General features: G+C 42.6%; 1 long non-coding RNA gene across 7 annotated transcripts in view; it reads left to right on the top strand.

The window, feature by feature from the left end:
* Positions 1–17,094, top strand: part of LOC115279146 — a 61,347-nt gene extending 44,253 nt beyond the window's left edge. For 4 of the 7 annotated variants that reach the window (XR_003903246.1, XR_003903241.1, XR_003903243.1 and 1 more), the window contains 4 exons: positions 2,416–2,883; positions 3,390–3,471; positions 4,405–4,540; positions 16,890–17,094. This is a non-coding gene — a long non-coding RNA (uncharacterized LOC115279146). Of the gene's footprint in view, positions 1–2,415; positions 2,884–3,389; positions 3,472–4,404; positions 4,541–5,591; positions 5,904–9,126; positions 9,805–16,889 lie in introns of those variants that run through there. The other 3 variants (XR_003903245.1, XR_003903242.1, XR_003903244.1) reach the window with 3 other exon arrangements.
* The last annotated feature ends 490 nt before the right edge of the window (positions 17,095–17,584 follow it).

Raw genomic sequence — 17,584 nt, 5'->3', positions numbered from 1 at the left:
CCACTCTGGAAAACAGTGTGGAGATTCCTCAAAAAACTATCCATAGAACTCCCTTATGACCCAGCAATAGCCCTGCTAGGGATTTACCCAAGGGATACAGAAGTGCTGATGCATAGGAGCACATGTACCCCAATGTTCACAGCAGAAGTGATGTCTTTAGATAGAGCTTTTTATGCAGTTGGTACCTAAAAGTCAAGTTGCTACCTCTGCCCACTTTTTCTTTGATCAATTGTGCTAAAGCCAGCCATAATGTAAAGCCTAGAGAGAAGAGGAAGATTCTTCAGTTGCAAAGGAGCTTAGAAAATGATCATTTATTGAGTGTCTCCATTAGAATAACCACTGATTTGGGGGTCCCCTGGACCTGAACAATACAGTCACCATCAGTCACTAGACATGGGATCCTGAGGCCCAAACTTGACTTTAAGTCTGTATTGAACAAGATAATGTGATAGCATTATCTCTATGATATGTTTATATGTCCTAGTGAGTGGCTTTTTCACCCCAAGGGTTAGGTTTGTACCTATCAGCCCAGTGAGGAGGTCCACTCTCCAGTGCTTTAGAAGCTATAGAATCTGTCCAGTTCTGCTACATTTTTGTTTATTGTCTAGTCCTCCCTTTAGAAGATAAGTTTTCTGAGGGCAGGAGTTTGTCCATTCCTCCCATTGTTTGGGACAGTGCCTGGCACAGAGCAGATGCCCACTGAATATCTTTCGAATGGAGAAATGAATAATCCTCACATTAATTATCCCTTGAAGGTCAGCTCTATATTTATCCCTATTTTAAGGTGTGGGGACTGGGGCTTAGAGAAATGGGGCAAAGACTTGGAAGCCAATCAGCAGCCAGAAGCAGCACCTGGTCACATGGTGGTAGCAAAGTGGTTGTGAAGTCTGGACAGCCCACCACGGAGTATCCTACCAGTAGCAGAGTCTAATAATTAAGTCTTCTTGAATTCAACGTCCAGCTCTGCTGTCTGACCTCCCTGCCTCAGAGGTCTGTAAGTGGGAGATAATGCTAGTAATACACTCACATCTGAGAGTTTCTATGAGGATGAAATGAATTAGTACAAATACAGTGTTTAGAATAATATACCAAGTGCTGCTATAAATATTAGATAATAGTAATATATTTGGTTCTCTTGAACTTGTAACATGTATATACTTTACTCCCATATTCCCCCTCCACCACAATCTAAATATTTTGCATTTTCCACATGTATCCAAAGTTTAGCAAGGTATTTGTTTACACATATATTTAGCTAATTTGTATGTGTGTGTGTGTGCGTGCGTGCACGCATGCATTAAATTACCTATTATGTAAATAATTTGGTTTAGTAAGCAGAATATGCTGAGATATGGTTAATGGAAAATTGTTTTGTGCAACTTAGAAAACAGAAGAATCATAAAAGAATCCTCCAGAGAGACAGTCTGATGAAGGTGTCACCAATACATTTGCGAGTTTTTATTTTTAAGTAATAACCAGCCACTAATGCAGTAATGGCTCAGAGCAGAACATCGATTTATCCACAGCGAGGTGGGTTGTATTTCCCTGCTACATTGCCGGCTGTCGTTTCTTGATATTAAGCTGCGTTCTTCAATCCAATATCTGTCAATCCAGCTTTCAAAGAGGAAGTTTTGCACAGTGTGGAGGCTTTGTTATTTTCGTGGATGGGGAATGGAAGTATTTTTGTGCTTTGTTTGGTAGGAGCCATTCACTCTTTAGCTGAGCTAGAATCTAGTTTGTTATGATGCCCTGTGCCGTCAAATTCCTTGGCAAAATGGTAAGGCTCTCAACTTCTTTCCAAGACGGCTCTCGGAGCTGGCTCTTGTTCGGTGCCACTCGATGCCTCCGGCAGAACTCTCCTTTGATCTATGCAAATCTCCTTCTCCCCTGGAGTACGATCCTCTGTGCTGAGGGGTGACAGTATTATCCAGGGTAAGTACGTCACAGTGGAAGAAATCCCTGAAGAAACTTTTATAAATCGTGTCTAAAAGATCAAATGAGAAACAAAATTAGGGCACCTAGGTGGCTCAATGGGTTAAGCCTCCAACTTTTGATTTCAGCTCAGGTCATGATCTCATGGTTTGTGGGTTTGAGCCCCATGTCAAACTCTGTACTGGCAGCATGGGGCCGGCTTGGGATTCTCTCTCTCCCTCTCTCTCTCAGCCACTCTCTCTTTCTCTCTCAAAATAAATAAATAAACATTTACTTTAAAAAATGTAGAATGAAAATCTTACTATTAAGTTTTCCCCAATCTACTCTTTTCCAATGATAATAATACTAATAATAATACTAAAAATGTCTTATCTTAATATGCAGATATCAAAGAGATTATCAGTTAAGCCTAACTGTGAAATGAATAATCCTCACATTAATTATCCCTTTGAGGTTGACTCTATATTTATCCCTATTTTACAGGTGTGGGAACTGGGACTTAGAGAAATGGAGCAAAGGATCCAGAGCCAGCCAGCAGCTGGGGCAGCACCTGGTCACATGGTAGCAAAGTGGTTGTGGAGTCTGGACAGCCTACCACAGAGTATCCTAGCAGGAGCAGAGCCTAATAATGAAGTCTTCTTGAATTCAATGCCCAGCTCTCACTGGCTGTAGAACAGGAAGTCAGAGGGAGAGAATATGATGTATAGAAGGTTGTTGAGATGGAGGAGGCCGCAGGGCAAGGTCCTAAGAGCAGCCTCAAGATGCTGAGCATGGTACTCTGCTGATAGTCAGCAAGAAAAATGGGACCTCAGTCCTACAACCCAAGGAAATTGAATTTGGGCAACCACATGCACAGGCTCTGGAGTGTTCTTCCTAAGAGTTACCAGACAAGACCTAATCCAGTTGCCACCTTTGACTTCAAATTTGTGAGACTCCAAGCAAAGAACCCAGGTGAGTCTTCCTGGACTATGGACCTCCAGTACCATAATATTATAAATGGGTGTTGTTTTAAGTAGCTAAGTTTGTGGTCTTTCATTACCTAGCAACAAAAACAAAAGATTATATATTTCCGACTTATTCTGCATTTTATTTCATTTTATTTTATTATTTTTAATGTTTATTTTTGAGAGAGAGATAGAGTGTGAGCAGGGAGGGACAGAGAGAGAGGGAGATGCAGAATTCAAAGCAGGCTCCAGGCTCCGAGCTGTCAGCACAGAGCCCGATGCAGGGCTCAAACTCACAAACCATGAGATGGTGACCTGAGCTGAATTTGGATGCTTAACAGGCACCCCTTCTGTATTTTAATGGATAGATTGTAGTTATTATGTTTTAACACTTGAGCACATGCTGCCTGACATATGTAGATCTTCCTGATTGTTAATAAAATTTCCTCCTGATGTCTGGAGACCCTTTTCCAGAATACTTTCACATATAGTTTTCTCATTTGATTTTCGTAGTTTGTGAAGAATCGTCATCTCCACGTTGGAGATGAAGAAAGCGAGATGGGAAATAATGTGACTCGCCAACCTACCCCAAGCGGTAAGGGTGGGCTTTGACTCCCTGGTGCTCCCATTGTACTCACACTTACTCATCAGATAATTGGTAGGTTACCCACATAGGTATTTGTCTATCTTGTTTTTCTCTTCTTTACTCCACGGTCGTCATCACTGCTGTCACCATTCTCCTCTTCCTGCTGCTTGCTCAGCCGATGCCCATTATCTAAATAATGACAGTTAAAACAGTTTTTAAAAACCCAAAACATTTTCTGAGTATCTTTAACTACCATGCAGCTTCCTGTCTCACACGGCAAACAAAATCACAAGTGTCCACTTGTTTATATCCATGGTATCGAGCCTGGGAAGTAGAGTCAGCAAGAGGACATGCTTCCACTGTGTGTGAAATATCTAAAAAGTAGAAATAGACTTATTTTTCTAGAGCTAGCTCACAAAAATACTCTCTTCTGTCCCTCTCTAAAATTGTGTCCAGTTTTATTGAGCCATAATTGACATATCAAATTGTATTAGCTTAAGGTGTACAAAATAATGATGCGCTATATGGATCTATTGGAAAATGATTGCCGCAGTAAATGTGGTTAACATCCATAACATATATCTAACAATTGGGGTGTAGTTCAATGTTTTTCTTGTGATGAGAAATTTTAATATTTTTATGATGAGAAACTGTAACATTTTGTGATGAGAACTATAACATAGTAAATTTTTTTCTTGTGATGAGACTTTTTGAGATCTTAGGAACTTTCAAATATACAATGCACTGTTGGGATCTATAATCAACACGCTCTCCATTAGACCGCAGAACATATTTATCTTATAATTGGAAGTTTGTATGTTTTCATCACCTTTACCTATTTCCCCCACTCTCCACCTGGCAATCTCCAACCTGGTCTCTGTTTCTGAGTTTGGTTTTTGTGTGTGTGTTTCGTTTGTTTGTTTGTTTTGTTTTGTTTTCCAGATGCTACATATAAGAGAGATCATACAGTATTTGTCATTCTATGATTTATTTCACTAAGCGTGATGCTCTGAAGGTCCATCTATGTCATCACAAATGGCAGGATCTCCATCTCTATGACTCAACAATGTATACCACAGTATGTACATCCCATTTTCTTTATCTTTTCATCATCAGTGGACATGTAGGTTGTTTCTGTGCCTTGCTATTGTGGATAATGCTGCAGTGAACATGAGGGTGCAGACATCTCTTTAAGATCGTGATTTGGGGTTCTGTTGTTAAAAAATATTTCTGTATGATCTTGCTTTTTCCTCCGCAAAAATGGTTTTTGGAGAGGTATTCCCATTTCCAGATTTTTCTTTCAGGAAAATGGTTAGGGCAATTTAATTTGTGCTGGGGAGACTGGAACCAGGGCAAAGGGAAGATGGGACTCTACCAGGCTGTAATTCTGCCAGTTCCAAAAGCCAGTACACCTTCCCGGCCCTCCTGCCACCCTAGTGGCCCCTTGAGGATGGTGGGACAGTGAGCAGGGCTTGGGAAGGCCAGCAAGACCTGCACACCTCCTCCCACACAGGATGCCTTTGTTTCTTTGAATCAGTCCAACAACCCTGGGAGCGTCGAACGGAGACGCCAGGCCACTCCCAGCATAGGGCAGAGCATCCACAACCGCAAATACCCCAAGTGGGAGTTGTGTGTTGTGTTCTTCTGTCTCTCTTTCAATGTTTTTCTTTCTCAAAGGATGCTTTTTGGGTGAGATGAACTTAAATCCCAAGAGCAAATGACATTTGAAATGTGCCATACACAGCTGTCCAGTTGTACCTGTTATCATCTAATCAAACAATTTGGAGTTAATATAGTGGGGCCTAACCTGTCTCGCAGTGTCTACTGCCATCCGCCCCAGTAACAGCTCTTGTTATGGGAATGAAATCATGTGGGAATGGACACCCCCCCCCACCAAAGAACATTCCGTGCCTAGATCATGTCAAAGGATCTCTGTTGGCCATCCCTTGTGAGGGCTTGAAGAGGACAATTTGTCACCAGGGCTGGCTCTGGAAGAATGTTTAGGACAGACTTATGGACTGCACTCTGTTGAGACTTGTCTTGAAGCCAGTTTCTCATGACATGCCCACAGTTTCGCTTGGATTGTAGCAATATCTGGGGTGGGTGAGGCTAACATGTGCCCTGTTCAGCCCTCACTTTGTAGGTCATTAATGACAAACCACTATCTCACGGTCTGTAAGTCTGAGGACGCTCTGGATGTGCAGCTCCCATAATGTCTCTGTTGAGCCAGATGGAAGGGACCCAGGGGGCGGTGGCCTTCATCCTGGCTAGTGGATGAGAAAAGAGTCCCAGTCCACCAGAGAGCCCCAGTTATAAAAGGGATCAATGACAAACAAGGAGAGAGAACCAAAGGACTCTCCATGTTAGGTATGCATGTGAGGAAGAAAAAAACGAACTCCAAATCAAGAAAAAAAAAATCCATTGTGCCTATTTCTCTTCTATCGAGAACAGATTAAAAAAAAATCAAAGTCCCATCTGTTCTGTGTCAACATTTGAGATCGTACATTGTGTTTCATCAAAGGCAGGTTTGCCATGGCGGTGGGGGTTATATTTTTGGAACGTGCTTAGAAACCCAGAAACTCAGAGTAACTGAACAGACCTTGGCCCTCCAGGCCCTCTCCTGCTGCTGTGTTTGTGTTCCTCCACAATTGATGCTTTTAATTGATTTATCTGGCCAGGAGGAGCCTGGAAAAAGACAAGCAGGTGAAGGCAGCTGCCTGGGCCTCTGGAACAGACACAGGCAAGGGCCATCGGCTCTCGGCACAATAGTGCACTTGACCTACATGAATTTGTACTTTGAATTCACAGCAGCAACCAGGCTTGCAATGTCAAGGCTTCACATTTGAGGACCACTGGCTCGATCCAGCTGTGAGTTATGCTGGCACAGAAATTCCATCCCGGAGCCTTTCTTTGGCTCTCTGTCATCTCCTCCCTGGGGTTACCCACTGCGGGTCAGCTACTCACACAAAGAGGTGTGCTCCTAACTGCCTGACTTCCAGGCCAGAGGAGAAAAAGTGGGCAAGGCCATCCACAACCACTCCTCTGTCGCAGCTTTCCCTCCCTGCCCCTGCCAGTTTGTGTAAAGTGGAGTCCCTGCCACTTGGGTTTTGCTGAGAATGAAGCATGTTGCTCTGTTCTGGTGAAAAGCAAATAGTTGCCACCCCACTCATGCCCTCCAACACGTGTACATGCTGCCACCAGAGGGAAAAAAGGATGCCAGACTCTTCTTGAACTAGACACAGTGACGAAAGTCCTAAAGGAGATCTCTGTTCAAAGCAGAGGCTTCGATGACTCTATTGCACAGACTTCAGAATGAATAGGCATCCATGAGGGGTAGTGGTACTTGAGGGCACACCCTTGATAAAAGTGTCTTTCGCTGAGGCCCCTGGTATGCAAACCTGGTCCCTGAGGGGGAAATGGAGGGCCAGTTTGCAATAATTGTCCAAGGACAGAAAGAAGCCAGGAAAATGCGAAGCTAGGAAGATGGGCCAAGATGGAGCAGGGAGGTCCAACGGAAGCCCCATGAAGGTGAAGATCAAAAAGGTCTCCAACAGAAGTAGCCTGGGTAGGTGACCCAGGCCTATGTAAGCACTCCCAAGTGGAGAGGGATAAGGAGCAGCTGGGTTTGGCAAAGTAGTGCCTGAAACTGGACCCAGGGACCCTGGTTAAGCTATGGGGTCAAGTGCCCAGACTTGTGGTCCGACCTGGGGATTCTCTGTGCTATGGTCAATGACCTGGACCAACAAGGTCATGTTAGCAGCAGTGGATATGCATCAAGCATCCAGTAATGCAGGGCCAGTGTGATAGTGGCGCAGTGTGGCAGCGAGAAGAAGTGATAGTTGACAGATTGGATATGTGTTCTCTCTGCTGTTTAGAAACAGAATCAACCCCCACCCCTTCCTTCCCCTTTAGATGGCATGAACAGGGTGACAGACTTCTACAGCAATTGTTAAGGGAGGCTCAAGGTTTGGCCTCTCTGCTAATAGGCAGCGTGGGTATTCTGGTGACTACCTGGAAACATGAAAGAACTGTAACTGTATTTGGAAGTCACGTTGTTGAAGCAGGCATATTTTATAGTTCTACCTCACACACTCTGAGCTAGATAGTGGAATTTATAGCTGAATTTTAGGAGTTATTTTAAGAATAAAACTCCATCGTTAGCATTTTCTAATTGTAATCTCATGTGTTCTATCCTCCAAATGTTGGGGAACATGTATTCTGAGATAATTCTGGCCCCAGAGGAAGTAGGTGTGGAAAGTTTGACTACATCCATCTTTCATAAACATTCCTGTGCGGACTGGCTCACAAACTCTAGCCGATACTAAACAACGTGCTGAGCACTGCTGCACTACGGGAGCTCTCAGAGACTCAGGCTGCAGACCTTACACCAGGAGAGCACAGCTCTTATGGCAAAGCTGACACCCAGTCTCTTGAAAAGAGATGTCTAGGGGGTCCCAATTAAGTTTACATTTAGTGGAAGTGATTGAGTTTGAGGTTATATTAAAATTAGGCCACCAAAACAGATGAACATCGGGAAAGGGAAGGAAAAAGAAGACAAAAACAGAGAAGGAAGCAAACCATAAGAGACTCTTAAATACAGAGAACAAACTGAGGGTTGCTGGAGGTGGGGGTGGGTGCTGGGATGCGCCAAATGGGTGATGGGAACGAAGAGGGGGACACTTTTTGGGTTGAGCACTGGGTGTTATATATAAGAGATGAATCACTGGGTTCTGCTCTTGAAATCAGTGCTACACTGTATGTTAACTAACTTGAATTTAAGTAAATAAAGTAAAAATAAAAAAGATTGTAATTTAAATCAATCAATCAGTCTGGGGACCACTGCTAATGGGACTGGAGAGGATTGGCCCTCTTCAAGGGGGTGGGGGATAGAGGAGGTGGGAGGGGCCCTGGAGGGCCGGATTCCTCACTTCAGCCGGTGACTGGAGGACCGTTGGTGTGTTCATATTGGAACAAAGCCTGTGGGCTTGAAGAAGATTAGAAAGTGTTTTCTCTGGACTGTAACTGGTTTTTCAGGATAAGAACAGTGTCTTTTCATTATTATCATTATTATTTCCAATCTCTAACACTTAATATTAAGTGTCTATTGAGTGAAGAAAAGAATGAATATTGATTATGCAGTCAAGAGACTTGGGGTTTAATCCAGTCTCCGCCATATTGATTTGTAGTCACCCTCTGCCATTGCTCTGATTAAGTGCCCCTTATACTTTTTATTTTCCTAGATTTTAATGATATAATTTACAGGTAAGCTTCCCCAAGCTAGCCTGAGAGCTCTTTAAGGAGAAGGGGGCTCAGTGTTTAACAGGATGTTGTGTTTATTAGAGCTTCCTAGTAAGAACATGGGCTCTAGAGCCAGACTGCTTGGGTTCACGTCCTGACTCCTCCACTTCCTAGCTGTGTGACCGCCGGCAAATTGCATAATATCTCTGTGGCTTAGAATAAAACTAGGTAGCAATTATCAACAACTTTACCGAGTCTTGTGAAAATTCAATGAGAAACACTCTTAAAATGTTTGGGACAGTGATAGATGCTCAGTAAATACATACAGCTACTCCTTTCTTTATTTTCATTGTTGACAATACGTATTTGTCAATAAAAACAATACCAGTCTATCTCACTGAAACTATCTTCTTATCTGTATTATAGGGGCTGTAATCTAGTAACAACAGTAAGAATCTGAAGGTTCTCGAGAGAGACAAGTGAGATAATGGCTAAGAGCCAAAACGTCTTTTTGAAAACCATGAAGTATTTTTGAAACTCTCTGGCACCATTATTTCTAATATTAACTACAATACAGCTAAAGAAATGATTTGCTCAACATTCCACAGCATGAGTGATTCAGACAGAGCTGGGCTGGAACATTCCTGGTGCTTCTCTGAGTTGCCAAAATACTGCTGAGCAGCGATGCAGGCTGCTGGAGCCTCCGGGAATGCCGTGCCTTTCCCAGTATTCACACTGTGATACAGCCACAGGTCTTTCAGCAAAGAGCAATGTTTTAATCAAAGCTGCCCGGGCTTTGCCGTCTTCATCCTTCATGCCCTTGCTCAGAGGTCTGGTAACTCTCAGAGCTGCTCTGGATTTCTGAGACACTCCATATCAACAGTCAGCTCTTTGAGTGCAGACTGGATGCCCTACGCACAGATTTTGCTAGGAGCTATTGAGAATTTCAGAAGAGGGAGAAAAAACGCCTACACAGGAGTTGAAACACATGAGATAGAGGTGTAATATTTACCACGAGTAAACTGTGGGGCCCCAGACAAGGCCCTGGGATTGAATTCAGATTCCATATCTGCAGAATAAAAGCAATCAGATTATTCCTGAGATCTTTACAGAGGAAATGCCCTTGGAGTCACATGTCCTGTGGTCTATTGGTGCTGCTATCATTCACTTGCAGTGACATTAGTCAAGTCACAGTCTCTCTTCAATCTGTAGTGTCTTCACTTACATAGGATTTTTTTCTTGAAACATACAATGTTCGTGTTTCTAATATGTCAGTCACTGCACCAGGCAATGAAAATGCACATACACAGAGGTATATACACACACTAATAAGTGCCGATGTTTATCGTGTGTAAAGAATTCCAGGTTAGTGCTTTACACGTATTATTTACTGTAAACTTTGTAGCAAATCTATGAGGAAGGTATTTTTGTCCTCATGTTACAGATGGGTGAACTGAATCTAAGAGTAACCAACTTGCCCAATGACACACCGCTAGTAAATGGTACAAGCTAACGTTTGAACCCCATAAATATGACTCCCCCGAACTGTGATGTTACATGGTCACCCATAAAAGATAAGGAAAACATATCTTTCCTAGACTAACCTCATTTACTTTTTAGTAAGAGTATTCAACAAGTGGATATGTGGGGGATGTTGATTCATAGGGTGCTGAGGTTTTGACACATGAGTTAGTTGGATTCATAGACAAAAAGAAACCCTGTTCGTTGGGGATACTGCCTCTGAATTCAACAGATGCCTGAGGCACGGAGCCCAACACTTGGCTCGAACTCATGAACTTTGAGATCATGACTTGAACCAAAGTCAGAGAGTTAACTGACTGAGCCACCCTGGCACCCTTTTCCTTTTCTTTAAGATTTTAAATAATGGTATGGAGGAGGGCATGAGCTGGGCAAATTCTCTGTGACATGCATTTGGAAGGCCTGGCAAATCAACCAAGTGACAGGTTCATAATGAGAAATAATGTGACTTGCTACACTTTATATGCATTATCATGTTTTATTTATTATTATTTCTTTAATTTTAGAGAGACAGAGAGCACACAAACAGGGGAGAGGTGCAGAGTGAGACAGAAAGTATCCTAGGCAGGCTCCAGGCTCAGCACAGAGCTTGATGTGGGGCTTCATCTCATGACTCTGGGATCATGACATGAGCCAAAACTGAGAGTCAGACACTCAACCGACTGAGCCACCCAGGTGCCTTGCATTATCACATTTTAAGCACAACCCTCAATAGGGCTGTGCTTATCTTCATTTTATTGGTGAGGAGACCCAAGCTTAGGGATTTGACAACCCAAAGATCAAACAGCCTATGAGTTGGCTTTATTCCCCAAACTAAACTTTCTATTTTGGAATAATTATATATTTATGGAAAATATGCAAAAATAGTACAGAGCATTCTGGCATATATCTTATCATCAATATATCATAGTGGTGTATTTGCCAAATTAAGAAGCCAATATCAGGACTTTATTATTAAACTAAAATTTAGCCTTTATCTTAATTCCACCATTATCTTTTCCAATAAGGTTCTTATTAATTTTCTAGGGCTACCATAACGTATGAACTAAGTGGCTTACACAATAGAAATTTATTCTCTCACAGTTCTGGAAACTAGAAGTTCAGAATCAATGTGTCTAAAGTATGGTGCTCTCTAAGGACTTTAGAGAGGAAACCTTCTCTTTCTCTTCGAGCATCTGATGGTTGCTGGCAATCCTGAGCTCCCTGGTGCTGTGGTCTGAATGTTTGTACCTCCACTAAATGGACAAGTCGAAATCTTAATGCACAATGTGATTGTGTTAGGAAGTGGAGCCCTAGGAAAGGAATGTGCTTCTCAAAGAACTCCATGAGACTTCTGCCTCTCCTGTCATGTGACACTATGGCAAGAAGACTGTGACCCAATTAAGGAGGGGACTTGTTGGGATGAGCATTGGGCTTTAAATGTAAGCGATGAATCACTAAATTCGACTCCTGAAATCATTATTACACTCTATGTTAATGAACTTGGATTTAAATTAAAAAACAAAACAAAAAAAAGTCTGTGACCCAGAAGGAGGCCCTCATCTGCCAGTGCGGGCACCCTGATCTTGACTTCCAGCCTCCAGAACTGTGAAAAATAAATTTCTTTTGCTTAAAAGCCACCTCATCTGTTGTATTTTGTTACAGCAGCCCACATGGACTAAGACACTTGGCTCGTACACATTTCACTTCAGTCTCTGCCTCTGCTTTCACACGGCCTTCTCCCCTTCTGTCTGTGTCTCTGTGTACAACTTTTCCTCCTTTCATAAAGACACCAGTCATACTGGCTTAATGGCCATCCTAATCAAGTATGATTTCCTCTTAACCTGATTACATCTGTATAAAACCTATTCCCAAATCAGGTCCAATTCTCAGGTAACAGGTAAACAAACATAAACTTTGGAGGGGATGAGTGCACTATTCAATCTAGTCATGTTCTCCATTTCAGCATCCAATTCTGGTGCCACATTGCATTTAGCTGTTATGTCCCCTCATCTTCCTCTGGTTTCTTGCAGCTTCTCAGTCTTTCCTTGTTTTTCATGACCTTGACAGTCTCCTTGGGGAGTACTGACCAGGTATCCTATAGAATGTCTGAGTTTGTCTGATGTTTTCCTCATAATTTGTGCGATGGTTTGGCAGAAGAATACCATGACAATGACATACCCTTGTGAGTTGGCCTTTTAACTCATTCCAGAGGTCAAGTTTTTGTTATAAAACCTGTAAACTAGAAAGAGAAAACATTCCTGAGAATCTGCTGTTGGCTTACTCTTTCACCACTCTTTTGAGGGGGCCGCATAGCACTGGACACATAACTGGGGGCTCGGTAAGTACTCAATAAATTGATTGATGCAGGATCTGCTCTTCCCCCACCCCACCCCATCTCAATGATCTTTCCCCAGATATGGTACCTCAGCCTTACCGCTCACATATACATGACAAACCTATCTACATGTTAATGTTAACGTATGCTTTCTGAAATCCACCAGTATATCAAGTGCTATCACGAACACAGAGTTGGACATGATCCCTGCCTGGTAGGCTTAGTAATCCAACTGGCAGGAAAGCAGAGGTCACCTGCAAGAGTTGAGCTGTGTACAAAGATTCCTTAGCTTTTCATGGCCCAGATGAATTGATAGAAGAGAAAACAAGAACTTGTTCTCCTCTTGCAAAAGGTAGATTGTGTGGATTCAGATCATCTCTTGAATATTAATGATAACCAAACAAAAAGCCTCTCTTGTTAAGCATTCCTCAGTCTTCATTTCAATTTAGTAGTGAAGACGGAGTTTATATTTATCAGTGGATTAAAATTCCAGAATTCTTGCTTTGTCATGTACCTGTTTGCTTACTTATTTATTTATGTATTTACTCATATATTCATTTATTGACCCTGGAATTGGGCAACCCGATGCACTATGGGATAGCTAGAAAGAACACATCATTTAGAATTAGCAGAACTTCCTATAAATCTCAGATCTCATAAATTACCAGTGGCACCAAAAGCAAAGACTCAGTTTCCCTAACTATAAGAAGACAGTGAGGCATTCCATTGTGGTGCTGTTTCTGCCTATTCAGCATTTTCTCCCCTGCCCCTGGTGACAGCCCCTGGGTCCGTCTCCAGAATACTACCCACCCACCTCTACCTGAGGCAGGCATCCTGAACTCTGAAGGAGTAGACGCATGCCTCAGGCCAACTTCATTGTATTCCATCTTGGGAATCTGAGTCTCAAAGAAGTGACTAGAGTAAATTCATTTTGGAATGGACATTTGGAAGAGGCTCTCCATGGGTCTCTGCTACCCAGATCCCTTGGAATGTTTCTGTTTTATTTTATTTTATTTTATTTTATTTTATTTTATTTTATTTTTTATGCTTTTCTCACACCAGCTTCTTCATTCTTTTCTTGAATTCTGTGAATCTTTTATTCTTCTCTCTCTCTCTCTTTATTGCATCTCTATATTACATATATATGTATATGTATGTATATATACACATATACACATATGTAATATGTATATGTATATATTAATTAATCTGCTTATGGAAGCCAGAGTTGGTCTCTGTTGCCCATGGCCAAGAACCCTGATGGACATTCCTTTAGCTTCTTCACAGCCCTGCCCCATTCCAGGAGCTTGAGGTAATTCCTTCCTCCTTTCAACTCCCACATTGATTTGTTTATCCATTCCTGAGAGCTTACATAGCTTCTTCCTTCACATTCCCATTATTTTTGTATCAATCTTGTCTAGCCAAGAAAGAGACAGTCTACCTACTGGATGTGTAGGGGCTGAATTGTGTTTTCACAAAATTCATGTGTGGAAGTTCTAATCCCCATTACTTCAGAATGTGAAGGTATTAAAAGGTAAGGTCTTTAAAAAGATGGTTAAGGTAAAATGAGGTCATTCAGATGGGCCTGAATCCAATATCAGTGACGTCCTTATAAGAAGAGGAGATTAGGACACAAACACAGAGACAGATGACCACGTGAGGACACAGGGAGAAGATGGTCATCTACAAGCCAAGGAAAGTGGCCTTAGAAGAAACCAACCCTGCTGACATCTTGATCTCAGACTTATAGCTTCCAGACTGGGAGGAAATATATTTCTATTGTTTAATCCAAACAGTCTTTGGTGTTTTGTTATGACAGCCCTCACAAACCAATGGAGTGGTCAAAGATAAGCGACTCTGGGGTGAACCTATGTGGGTTCAAACCTATAGGTAGCCATGGACATGTTACTTAGCCCTGTGGTGGCATGCCTTTGGTGGTGATGTGTGGGCAATAAAGACCATGGAGGAGGAGAGCAGGTATGCTTTGAGACTAGGTCAGGTCTCAGGAGGAAGGGAAAGAAAAGGACAGGGTATGCAGTCTATTCCTCCAAATTGCTAGTCCCTCCAAGTCACTCCTCTGTGTCTAGAAGGAATAGAGGGGTTGGTCTTGTTTGGCTCATTGAGTTCCCTACACAGGAAGGCGATATCAGGAATGGGAAAGAGTTTCCTCTCCTGACAAGCTGCTGATTAAAGAATAAGAGAAAAGATGTTGAGAACAAAAAAAAAATTCTATTTGTGTGCTTGGACAAGTGACCCATTTCCTAATCTCTGGAAGGGGGATAATGATACCTGCATCTCATAGCATTGTTGGGAGCAACACACAGGAGAAATGCATCCCATCTATAGGTTCTCTATCAGTCTAAACATTCCTTGAGGGTAGGCACTGTATTACTCAGCCTTTTATTCCCACTTTACACTCCAGGGTAGGTATGTGGTAGGCATTCTACTGCTTTTTCCAGATGACTGAGTGGCAGCTGTTACTAAGGGGGAGAGTAAACAGATGGACAGCTATTCCAAGCTGAGGTTGCTGTCTGTGGGTTTTATGTGTTAGCCCCAGGCTAGTGTGGGGGATGGCAGAGGATGATTTAAGGGTCAGGATGGAGCAAAATGATGGCAAAGAAAAAAGATGTCTGGTTTTCTAAATCTGGACTTCTTACTTAGATGTTCAACTCCAGAGTCAGTGAGAATTTCTAAACTCATTTCAATAAATGAGTTGTGAATAGTGGAATGTGTCTATGGGCTCAGAGCTGGGGGAGCACTAATGAAATTACCTTTTTACCCGGCCTTCCCCCAGACCACCAGCACATGCACACACAGTAAGCAGCCCACCGGCCACATCACAGTGGAAGTGAAGACATCGCTCTATGTGAATAATTCCTACTGTCCCCCAACTTCCCATGGGGAAACAGGAAAGTCCTTATGCCCACGCACAAAACCTTTGTGTCAGGCTCCCTGTCCATTTGTTTGTCTCACCTCCTCCCCTGCCTCTTGCCCTCAGAAACAGCACTATTTGCTCAGCCCCCACCCCAGTTTCATGATTCATAGTCTGCCTGCGCTTCTTTTTCCCCACGTGTCTGGCAAATGCCCGTTCAACTCCAGCATTGCCTGCCTTGATGCGGCAGGGCCACTGCAGACCATGCTGGCCCCTCTTGTGAAGCCCCGTTGCTCCAGAGTATCATTGGTGGTTTCTACACTGACCTCCCATACTGGGCCTGCCCTGAGCTTCTCCAGAGCAGGGTCTGTTCTCTTCCTCTTGATGCCCATAAGTTTCAGCGAATCTGATGCAAAAGTGAATGTTTCTTGGCTTTCATTAACGGAGGTCTTACTATGTGCCAGGTACCCTGTCTGACAATTTATGCTCGTCTCTCATTCGGCCTCCTGATATGAGGAGAGGAAAACTGAGAGAAGCTAAGTAACTCCCCTAAAAGCTCAAGACTCCACCTCTGACTTGGTTGTGTGTCTGCTGAGCATTTAACCCGTGAGCACCTACTGTGTAATAAGCATCTACTGTTTTCAGGATTCATTACTGTAAAGCTTACTGGTTCAAGCACAATTTTTTTAAGTTTATTCATTTAATTTGAGAGATCGAGAGAAAGCACAAGCAGGCAGGGGCAGAAAGGAGAGGCAGAATCCCAAGCAGGCTGTGCTATCAGCACAGAGCCTGGTGCGGAGCTCAAAGTCTCAAACAGTGAGATCATGACCTGAGCTGAGATCAAGAGTCAGACACTTGGTGACTGAGCCACCCATGCAAGAAAAGTCTTGTTTTTTTTTTAAATTTGGTTTATTGTCCAATTGGTTTCCATATAATACCCAGTGCTCTTCCCCACAAGTGCCCTCCTCCGTTACCACCACTCCCTTCCCTCCCCTCCCCCTTCTCCTTCAGCCCTTAGTTCATTTTCTGTATTCAAGAGTCTCTCTCATGATTGTAAACTGGTGAGGTGCTCTGGAAAACAATGTGGAGGTTCCTCAAAAAACTATTAGTAGAACTTCCCCTATGACCCAGCAGGGATATAGAAGTGCTGATACATAGGAGCACATGTACCCCAATGTTCATAGTGGCACTTTCAACAATAGCCAAATCATGAAAAGAGCCTAAATGTCCATCACCTGATGAATGGATCAAGAAGATGTGGTTTATATATACAATGGAGTACTACATGGCAATGAGAAAGAATGAAATCTGGCCATTTGAAGCAAAGGGGATGGACCTCAAGGGTGTCATGCTAAGTGAAATAAGTCAGGCAGAGAAGGAAAGATACCATATGTTTGCACTAATAGGTCTAACAGGAGGCAAATCATGCAAGCAAAAATTTTAAAACATCTTTTTCAATAGCAGGACCCATGGAGGAGGCGTGATATCTTTTATTCAGAAGAGTCAGAAGCCCAAGTCAAAGGCAGCAAAGAGGAAGGAAGGAGAGACTCTCCTGATAGAAGCTCCTGATAAGAAGGCTTCTCTGCATTCATTCCCGTAGATGGACAAGAAGTGGACCTAACATTCCCAGAACGGCTCTGAGCACTAAAAAAAGGAAGTACTTTGATCTGGAAGTCTGGAATGTGTCCATGCGGTGAGCTGACGTGCATATCTGTGATGCTAAGTGCCCACTTTTCCACGTTCCAGAACCCACATTTTATCAGTCAGTGGGAAAAAATTTTTTTGGCTTTGTAGAAAGAATTTATTTAAAGACTGAACCATAATCTTAAAAATTGAAAAAGAGAGAGAAATTTTCCATTCCGATAATGTTAGAAAGTGGACATTATAATGTCAAAAATATTAATTGGGTATTCTTTTTTTTAAAATAACAATTTCAGGAATAGAATTTAGTGATTCATCATTTACACACATGACACCCATACATCCCAACAAGCACCCTCCTTAATTAGCCCATCCTCCGACGTGAGGAATTTTGTTGTAACACCCTTCCCACCTACAAATACATTTTTGACCATAGCAACCAATGCAGAGTAGCACTGTGATCCGAGATCCACTCCAGCTGACTCCATCCTAAGAGAGCGCTGTCCTAGTCTGGA

Source organism: Suricata suricatta, chromosome 15 (assembly GCF_006229205.1).
Source record: "Suricata suricatta isolate VVHF042 chromosome 15, meerkat_22Aug2017_6uvM2_HiC, whole genome shotgun sequence".
Taxonomy (NCBI): domain Eukaryota; kingdom Metazoa; phylum Chordata; class Mammalia; order Carnivora; family Herpestidae; genus Suricata; species Suricata suricatta.
This window is presented reverse-complemented; position numbering and strand designations above follow the sequence as displayed.